This window comes from Rhagoletis pomonella, unplaced genomic scaffold (assembly GCF_013731165.1).
Source record: "Rhagoletis pomonella isolate Grant_MI unplaced genomic scaffold, Rhpom_1.0 Rhpom_scaffold_00002, whole genome shotgun sequence".
Classification (NCBI taxonomy): Eukaryota; Metazoa; Arthropoda; class Insecta; order Diptera; family Tephritidae; genus Rhagoletis; species Rhagoletis pomonella.
In genome coordinates, this window is record NW_023458556.1 from 77,234,230 (window position 1) to 77,243,688 (window position 9,459).

Below are 9,459 nucleotides of genomic sequence, written 5' to 3' on the forward strand. Positions count from 1 at the left end.
TTATCTCCTCAATCTTGCTCTGTAGCGCGTTGCAGTTAAATTGAAGGAGCTTCATGTGGTTCGGGAGACGTGTTGTGATGTGGGGTGTAAGGGATGTGTGTGTTCTTACCGCCGTTGGCTGTGTGAGCTGCTGTGATGGTTGCCGCCGTGGTGGTGGCGGGAGGCGTCGCAGTTGAGGTCAGCGACCGAGCAGCGCAACACGGGCCCTCGAAGTTCCTCGTCCAATCTCGCGTGGTACGCAGACCTGAGCATGCCCTAAAGAGGCACCAGCCAAGGCAGGTGTTGCACTTGACTGATGTCACATTACGGAATATCCTGGTCTGACATACCGTGCAGATTTTAGGAGGAACCAGGAGTTGTTGGCGGCGGCGTGTGGGTGGTGGTGCGGTTGTGTGTGTTCTGTGGTCTGTAGCAGTTGTGGTGTGGTCTATTGTGTTATGTTGTTGTGCTGTGGTGTTTGTGTGGGGCTGCTCAGGTGGACTGGGGTTAGCCGTGGAGGCTGCTCTGTTTGAGCAGCAGGGGGCCACAGAAGACGTGGTCCACTGCCGATGTGTCCGTAGTCCTGAGCAGACTCTGAGGTGACTCTCCACCCCTCGCAAGCATTGTACTTGACTGAGATGGAGTTGTGGTGTAGTCGTCTCTGGCATACACAGCAGGTGTAGGTTTCTGGCCCTGGGTTTGACTCGATGCCAGCCCTGAGTAGAAGAAAACGTAGCGAATGTATCCCTATGGACGAACAACTTCTGAGATACTTCGCCGACCTAAACGGGGTTAGATCGCCGAAACAACAGCCCTTGGTCGGGTAAAACCCGAGTCATTCCGGTACGTAGAACCGGCTGTCGTGGGAACGCTCAAATATCGGTAATTATCTAGTTGGGCTTTCAACGCCCAAAATTGTTTGTTAATAACTTTTGATAGGGTAAAAAAAGTTAATTTCCGCTTTCGGATTCTTGTTATTGGGGACCAGACGCGTCTAATGGTACCCCCTTTCCAAAATTTTGATCAATTTTAGGGGTTGAAAGCCCACCTAGATAATTACGGATTGTAACCCTAACTTCCTTCTCCTTTCGGTATTGACATAAAAAGAAGCCCAAGTATTTCTGCGCAGAACTTCTTTCTGAATAGGCGGCCTTCGGCCGCAGTTAGGGATTATAACCCTCACAAAGTAGAGTTCTCTTTCTGTGTTGCGAAGAAAAGGCGCTGAACACCTTTTGCAGAGAACACCTTTCTGCGTAGGTTAATAACTTTTGATCGGGTAAAAAAAGTTTATTTCCGCTTTCGGATTCTTGTTATTGGGGTCCAGACGCGTCTAATGGTACCCCCTTTCCAAAATTTTGACCAATTTTGGGCGTTGAAAGCCCACCTAGATAATTACCCATTATTCTAGCACTTTGATTCTTAATCCGTTTACATTTAAGTAAATGGATATACCTATATTTCATATTTGCTACAAAACGAAATTATGAATTGTAATTTTGAATGTAAACGCGATTGTGAACAGTAATATTAGTGATTTGCGTTATGGTGACTGCGATTTCTTATCACCGGCGGGTGAAATATCCCTCATCGCTATTTATTTTGAAAAAAATCTTTGGAAATGCAATTTACCTAATGGCGATCCTGCAGAAATAGAAGTAATTGATAGGGACACGATATCGAACCGAAAGTATCGATATGGTACTCATTTAAAGGATCGCTTTAAAAATATCGGGTACTCATTAATATCGGAATAAAAATACTCGATATTCCAAATATCGATACCAAAAACCAAAAAAATTATCAGAATATAGGTCTCGCATATAGGCCGCTGGGGTGTAGTGGTTAGAAGTGCGCAAACCTTGAAAATGAAAAACAGCTTCCCATAAAGTACAATCGCCATTCAGAGTCGACACAAAACTGTAGGCACCCCCTTTGTGCCACAACATTAAGGCCCACGCGACAAATCGGAGGAGAAGTTCGGCCAAACACTAACTATTGTGTAAGCGCCGGACTTTATTATTATTACAACACGTAGAGATTGAGGTGTTGACTTAAACACCGAGGCCGCGGGTTCAAATCCCCCCACATGCAATCCTAACCATAGTACAAATTTCTGCACTTTAAAGCCCAATTTATATCGGGAAGAATTGTTACAGGCCAACCTTTTATGCGTGCGTAAAAAGCTAACTCAAATTCCAAGATTTGTCTTGCGTGACATTTCGATTTGATGTTTATGCTCAATTGGCATTTTGGCGCGACTATGAATTCAAATTTTTCTCGGCAAACTTCTGTAATTTTGACAGAAATGCAACTCTGAGAAATCACGCACGCAAACAGTGTTGCCGCGAATCATTTTTAGCGGTAGCCAAAGTCCGTTAAAAAAGGGCTAAAAGAGAGCTAAAAAAAAGTCGTTGTGGCTAAAAATGGTAGCTAAATTTTTTACTTACATACATATATATTTTACATACGTATATAATTGTGAAAATTTTGTAAGCATTTATTTTATCGGAATATTCAGGATCAATAGTTTATTCAATACTCATCGGACGTATAAATTTTTGCTCCCGTAAATTCTGCTTAAAAATTGATAAATCGTGTTTAAAAGCTATAAAAATTATTAATTTTTGCTTTGCAAATAAGCTGATGTAACATAAAAGAAAATTAAAGTGGAAATTTAGAAAGACAGTGACTTTTGAGTTAAGTGGTGGCAAAAAACACAAAATGCCGCCACTGGAGTGCAAAGAGTGCAGAGGAAAATTAGTGCAAATAGACGAGTCAATTTTATGTTCAGGTGGCTGTGGCTGCTTTTTCTGTATCAAATGCAGCAATTTAACAAGAAGAGAAACTGAATTGATGAGTGAAAATGAAAATATTAAATGGTTTTGCAACCAATGCACATTGAGTAGCACAAATACAAAGTTTATTGAAATTAAACATTTGATAGAAAATGGTGGTCAAAACAAAGTTGGCAAAACATTATTCAAAGATATTGTTGAAGAAACAATATCTCGCAATATTCAGCAGTTGAAATCAAGCTTGGCTACGGAGTTTAATAAACTCCTTGAACATAATGTTGACATTAAAATAAATGAATTCCGAAAAGATATGCTCGCGGAGTTATCAAAAACAGTTGAAGACAATAGAGAAACATTAAGCGAAGTTTTGGCGGAAACTAATGTAAACAACAACAACACAAATGCTAACAAAGAATTGTCTTATGCACAAGCAGCCAAACAAAGGGAAAATATGATTGTTATTAAACCAAAAGATAAAGCAAAGAAAAAACAAACATACGAAAGTGGCGCTTAAAAAAGTAATAGAACCAACAGAATGTCATGTGACAACAGTGAAGGAGATTAGCAACGGCGGAATAGTGGTGCAATGCAAGAATAAGGAATCATGCGAACTAGTGCAGAAGAAGATAGCGGAACAAATTGGAGATGAATTTGAAACGGAGAAATCTAAAGATAAGAGAGAGTCTAAAATGTTTAAAGTTATTGGTTTAACAGAGAGACTAAGCAGTGAACGCTTAGTAGAGTGCATTACAAAGCAAAACGGCATATGTGAGGGTAAAGAATTTAAAGTTGTAAAAATTTTTGAAAACTATAGTCGCAGAGATGAATATTATAATGCTCTTGTTGAGACTGATATCGAAACGTATGAAAATATAATAAAACAAAAGAGAATTAATATAGAGTGGGACTCTTGCATTACTGTTGAGTATGTAAGAGTATTTAGGTGCTTTAAATGCTTGGGATTTAATCACAGGGCGGATGAATGCATTAATAAAAAAGCTTGTAGCAACTGTGGAGCAAGTCACGACAGCAAAGATTGTTTGTCAAAAGTTCTTAATTGTGTAAATTGTAGCGAACTGGTTCAAAAAAAACTTATAGATGTGGATGTGCACCACACCGCGTTTGATAAAGAATGCCCAGCATTTAAAAGATATCTTGAAAGTAAATCAAGATCTAGAAAGTAGCAATCAAAAGATAAAAATATAAACTGCCTGTACCTAAATATTAATAGTATTTTGAGTAATAAATATGAATTAGAAAAAGTAAAGTAAAGCAATAATATTATGCGCTGAAACATGTACCACAAATCACGTTACAAATCAAGAATTAAATAAATATAATAAAGCGTCAGGTAGAAATATATGATGCATTTTTATAAAATTAAAGCATATTAACCCAAAATGGCAAATCGGTGTAATTTACCACTCACCCAGCACAAGTGATGCGGATTTTATAAATTATTTACGTAACGTTTTAGGCAGTAATTGCGAAACTTCAGAGAGTAATATTGTTGTTGGTGATTTTAACATTAATCTCAATAATACATCAACTTATAGCACTCAACTAATTGATATGTTGAAGTCATACTCGATGCACCAAAAAGTTAACTTTGATACTCGTATAACTGATACATCTAGAACTAAAATAGATTTCTTTTTTCTAACGCTGATGATATAGTGTGTGAACAGTTAGATGATCACCAAATTTCTGATCATGAAACAATCCAATTTAAACTTAAAAGTAACCCTAAATTTACAATGAGAAGCTCAATAAAGATAACTTCATGGGAAAATTATAATAATGAAGTTCTTATTAATCAGTTACGCCTATGCGATTTTAGCAACTTTGATACATTTGATTTGGAAAGTAAGGTGTTGTATATTAATAATAATATTTTAAATGTCAAGCGAAGCATTACCTTTGATAAAGTAGTTCAGTTAAAAATTATGAATAAATGGTATGACAGCGAGCTAGCCAATATGAACAGGCATAAATTTACACTTAAGAAATTTGCCATAATATCGGGGGAATGGGATGAATATAGGACCATTAAGAAAGAATATAAAAAGCTTATTAAAATAAAAAAAGCTAAGCACATGGAGTATAACATAGATATCAATAGTAACGATAGTAGAGCGATGTGGAAATATTTAAAAAAGGCAATTAGCATGGAAAACGAAAATCCTTCAATTAAAAAAATAGTAATAAATGGTCAATCATATCATAATGAATCTGATATTGCGAACGAGCTGAATAAATATTTTGTAGATAGCATCACAGACATTTGCAGCAACATTCAAGTAGTTGATAGAGATGTCAACATATTTAATCAGTTAAGTTGTGTTTTTACGAATCGAAGACCTTGTGAAAAAGTTTAAATCCAAGATAGGTGGAAAAAAGTTATTATCAGATGGAGTAGTCAAAGATGTTGTACCTTATGTAGGCTTTTTCTATGCTCAAATAGTTAATGAGAGTTTGAGTAGTGGCATAGTTCCTTCCATCTGGAAAACTTCTACTATTGTCCCTATAGAAAAAGTTAAAAATACGATCAAAGCTGAAGAGATACGACCAATAAATACCTTGGCCAGTGACGAAAAAATTTTAGAAGTTGTCGTCAAAAACCAACTGGTGCAATATTTAGAAACCAATGATATACTCTTACCACAGCAATCGGGATTTAGACAAAAGCACTCGTGTGAAACAGCCTTAAACATGGTTTTAGCTGAATGGAAAGAAGAACTTAATAATAAAAAGTCGATCATAGCTGTATTCATCGATCTTAAAAGAGCTTTCGAAACTGTTGATCAAAAAATATTACTCGATAAATTATTAGATATTGGCATTCGAGATGTGGAATTAGATTGGTTTAAAATTTTTTTAACAAATCGAACTCAAAGAACAGTCATTGGTTCTACGTTATCAGAGAAAGTGGACGTCAAGATTGGCCTACCCCAAGGCTCCATTCTTGCCCCTATTTTATTTAATATCTACATTAATGATATCAATTCTATTTTGAAATTTAGTTCTATTAAACTATTTGCTGACGATGCGCTTATCTCAATAAATGGAAAAAACGAGAAGGATATAAGAGAAAAACTACAGGTTGATTTAAATGCCCTTCATATTTGGCTTTGTGCTAATAGGCTAAAAATAAATATCGAGAAAACAAAATATATGGTAATTACAAGAAAAAATATTACGGATCTTGAACCCATTAAAATAAATAATACCGAAATTGAAAACGTTAATACAATTAAATACCTGGGTATCCGAATAGACAGCAAATTAAAATTTGATTCGCATATTGATTATACAATTAGTAAAATAGCAACAAAACTGTGGTACATGCAGAGAACTTGTAAAAATTTGAGTAGCCACTATAAAGTAAAAGTATACAGATCAATAGTTGAGCCTCATTTTATCTACTGCTCTACAATTTTCTTTATAATGAAAGATTTTCAAATTGAAAAGCTGCAAAAAATGCAGAATAAAGCTATGCGCTTTATATTACGCAAACGGTATGATACTCCAATAAAAGATATGCTTATAAGTTTGAATTGGATGAGTGTAAAACAACAAATTTTTGTTCATACTATGAAATTTATTTACAACATAAAAAACGGAAATTTACCCGATTATCTGCGAACAAGTATCAAATTTAACTACGAGGTTCATAACCGGAATACAAGACAGCGAAATGATTTTAAGTTACCGAACTATAAAACCGAGTCTGAAAAAAATAGTCTTTTTTACAAGGGGCTAAAATGCTTTAATGAATTGCCAGAAAGTGTGAAAAATTGTGATATTAACCTATTCAAAAAAAGGCTATATGAGTACGCCAAATCTTTAAGTATCAGATAGATTCTATGATTGGGTGGATTTATGGTACATATTTCTATTCAATTAAGGATATTGTAATATACAATTTTTTAATTTAACATATTTATATCTAAAATATTGCAATGTAACTTTTTTCTTTTTTTCTTTTTTACATTTATTTTTATTTTAACTAATGCAATAATATTCTTTAAGCGTTGATCTAGGCTCGAAGAGTCGTAATAAATAAATAAATAAATAAAATAAATAAATATATAAGTATACACGCAAACATTTTCAATAAGTAATGGTATAGAAAAACAATGAAGTCTGCAAAAAAAAGCTAATATTTTATCCAACCAAAACCCTTTTTGTATAAAAGGGGAAATATACGTACCAGCTTGCTGGCTCCATCAGGCTCGAAGCATATAACTTACCAGCATGGTGGTACAATATTTATTTCTTTACAAATGAGGTCGAGGAAAGGTCGAAATGATTAGAGCCGAAATTTCATAATTTTTCTACCATTTTTTTAAACATTGTTTTTTTTTTTGAAATTCACAACTGCAATATCGTGAACTTATTCTTCCACAAACACGGCTTTGACCCATATAGGGCAAGAAATTTCCGCCAAAATACTTTTTACTTAGAAAATTTAGCTAATTTCACCACTGACGACACCAGCATGCTGGTACAATCATAAAATTTTCAAATAGTTTTTGAAGTCGCACCAGCAGCTGGTGCAATCACACCACAAAAACACACACGGTCAATCGACTTGATGGGCCATTTAGCAAATAAAGCATATTAAGAGCCGTAAACTTATCTATTTTGAACTATAGTAGTATAAAAACGTAAGGAACATACAATACATATATGTATATCAGTCTTTCTTAGTTTAAAAATTCATCTCTTACATAGATACAAAAAATGATATCAAATTAAGCATATATAACTTTTTCATGCCAAGTATGAATAAATTATCCAAAGGGCTAAAAAAGGGCTAGGGGCAATTTTAAATTTATGTGGCCAAAAAATGTATGTTGTAGCTAAATCTAGCCACCAAAGGGCTAAAACGGCAACACTGCACGCAAATTGATTTGGGCTTATCAAATGAGAAAAACTTATTATCCTTCACTGAGAAAAAAAAAGCGCGTTGTAAGAATAACAATTTTTTATTTGATTACCGTTTAAAAATGTTCGTATTTAAATCAAGTGAAAAGTCTTAGCAAAATGGATTTTTCCATTATACATACACTACGTACATATAATGGAAATATTCAATTCAAATACGCCCGTATTAAAATGAAGCATATTTCACTACACGGATGGCGTTTTGCACGTCTCGGATGCTTTTTCATATGTAATTAAGAAAGTATATGTATACAAAGCATGCACAGCGGTGACAACACATACATATATGGTATGACATAAAGCACTAATCGCGCGCTGTGATGTTGATTCAAACTCAACATTTGAAAACACCTTTACATGTATGGCTGTAGCTGAGTGTGCAAAGACGCTTGATACAATTGGTTGCGGCCAAGAGGGTCCCGGTTCAATTACCCTCAGACGGAACATAAAATTAATTTTTTTTTCTTCTTAATTACGAAAAAGCATCTGCGCACTTCACAACCACATATTTTATAACGTATATACTCAAATTTAAAACGAGTTGGGTTGGTGCTCTTTCATATGCGTATTTTTTTCAATTTAGCACGTTTTTTTTAAATTCTATAATTTGTTTCCTTCAGTGTTGGAATGTGAGTTTATTAGCGTTTTCTTTTCTCGAAAAAAGGCTGCCCTTATTCTGCCTTGAGTTAGCGTTGTCAAATTTTCATGTTCTTTTCTCAGTCCTTTCACAAGGCGTCGTGTTCTTTTCTCAGCAGGTTGCGCTCTGATCCGGCAAAAGTGCTGCCTTTTCAGCCCTCAAATAAACGTGAGTGTGAGAGTTGCTCGGTTGATTTTTAATTTACGCTTGTAAAATTACAATTATTTTCCGTATCAGAAATAAGTATTTGCTTTAAAATTACTAAAGACTTACAGGCCATGTGAATAATTCAGCTTTATTAAGTTCTATAAATAAATTGTAATGTAGTATAATTTCGGTTTCATTCTCATATAAAAAACGCAACATTTTCTGAGGTTTCAGGGCAACGCAAAGTAAGAGTTCCCACATAAAAGGGCAGAACTTTTTTTGAGAAAAGAAAACGCTATATGACATTCGACACGATACTAGGGTTCTGGTACTCGATTCCAAAAAATATCGTTTTAAAACTATCGAGTAGAAAATATCGGTATCGAATGCCAAAAGTATCGATATGGTATCGTATCGTATCGAAATTCGTGTCCCTAGTAATTGAGCAATTCGGGGGTTGAAAGTAAAAAAATGTATGTAAATTCCATGCGTTGCAATTAAAAATTTCCCTTGAGGATTTCCATTTTATCGATAGTGATCTCATTTTATGTTCATTAATATGAACTGACCTATATAGTGTATTAATGTTTTATCATCATTGTCTTCATCTTTGACAAAATTACACGGTCACCCGGTATTTATTTTATTTTTTTAAATAATTATATATTCAACAATTTTATAATGAGCTCGAGGCCATTTTTTTAAATGAAAAATTATTGTGGAAAAGCAACAATAATTTGAAAAAATGGTAGAAGTGATAGCTATTTCGGAAATCACCACATTTCCTCATCAGACTTCTTTCAGTAGGATTCGAACCGACGATCCACTGACTCAGCCAGTTGCCTATGCACCGTGCTAAGTAAGACGCCTTGTAAATTATCGTTTGCTTATTTCCACTATTTTTCATTTTTGTTATGCCAACACAATCAAGCGCAGCTATTCCGCTGCAAT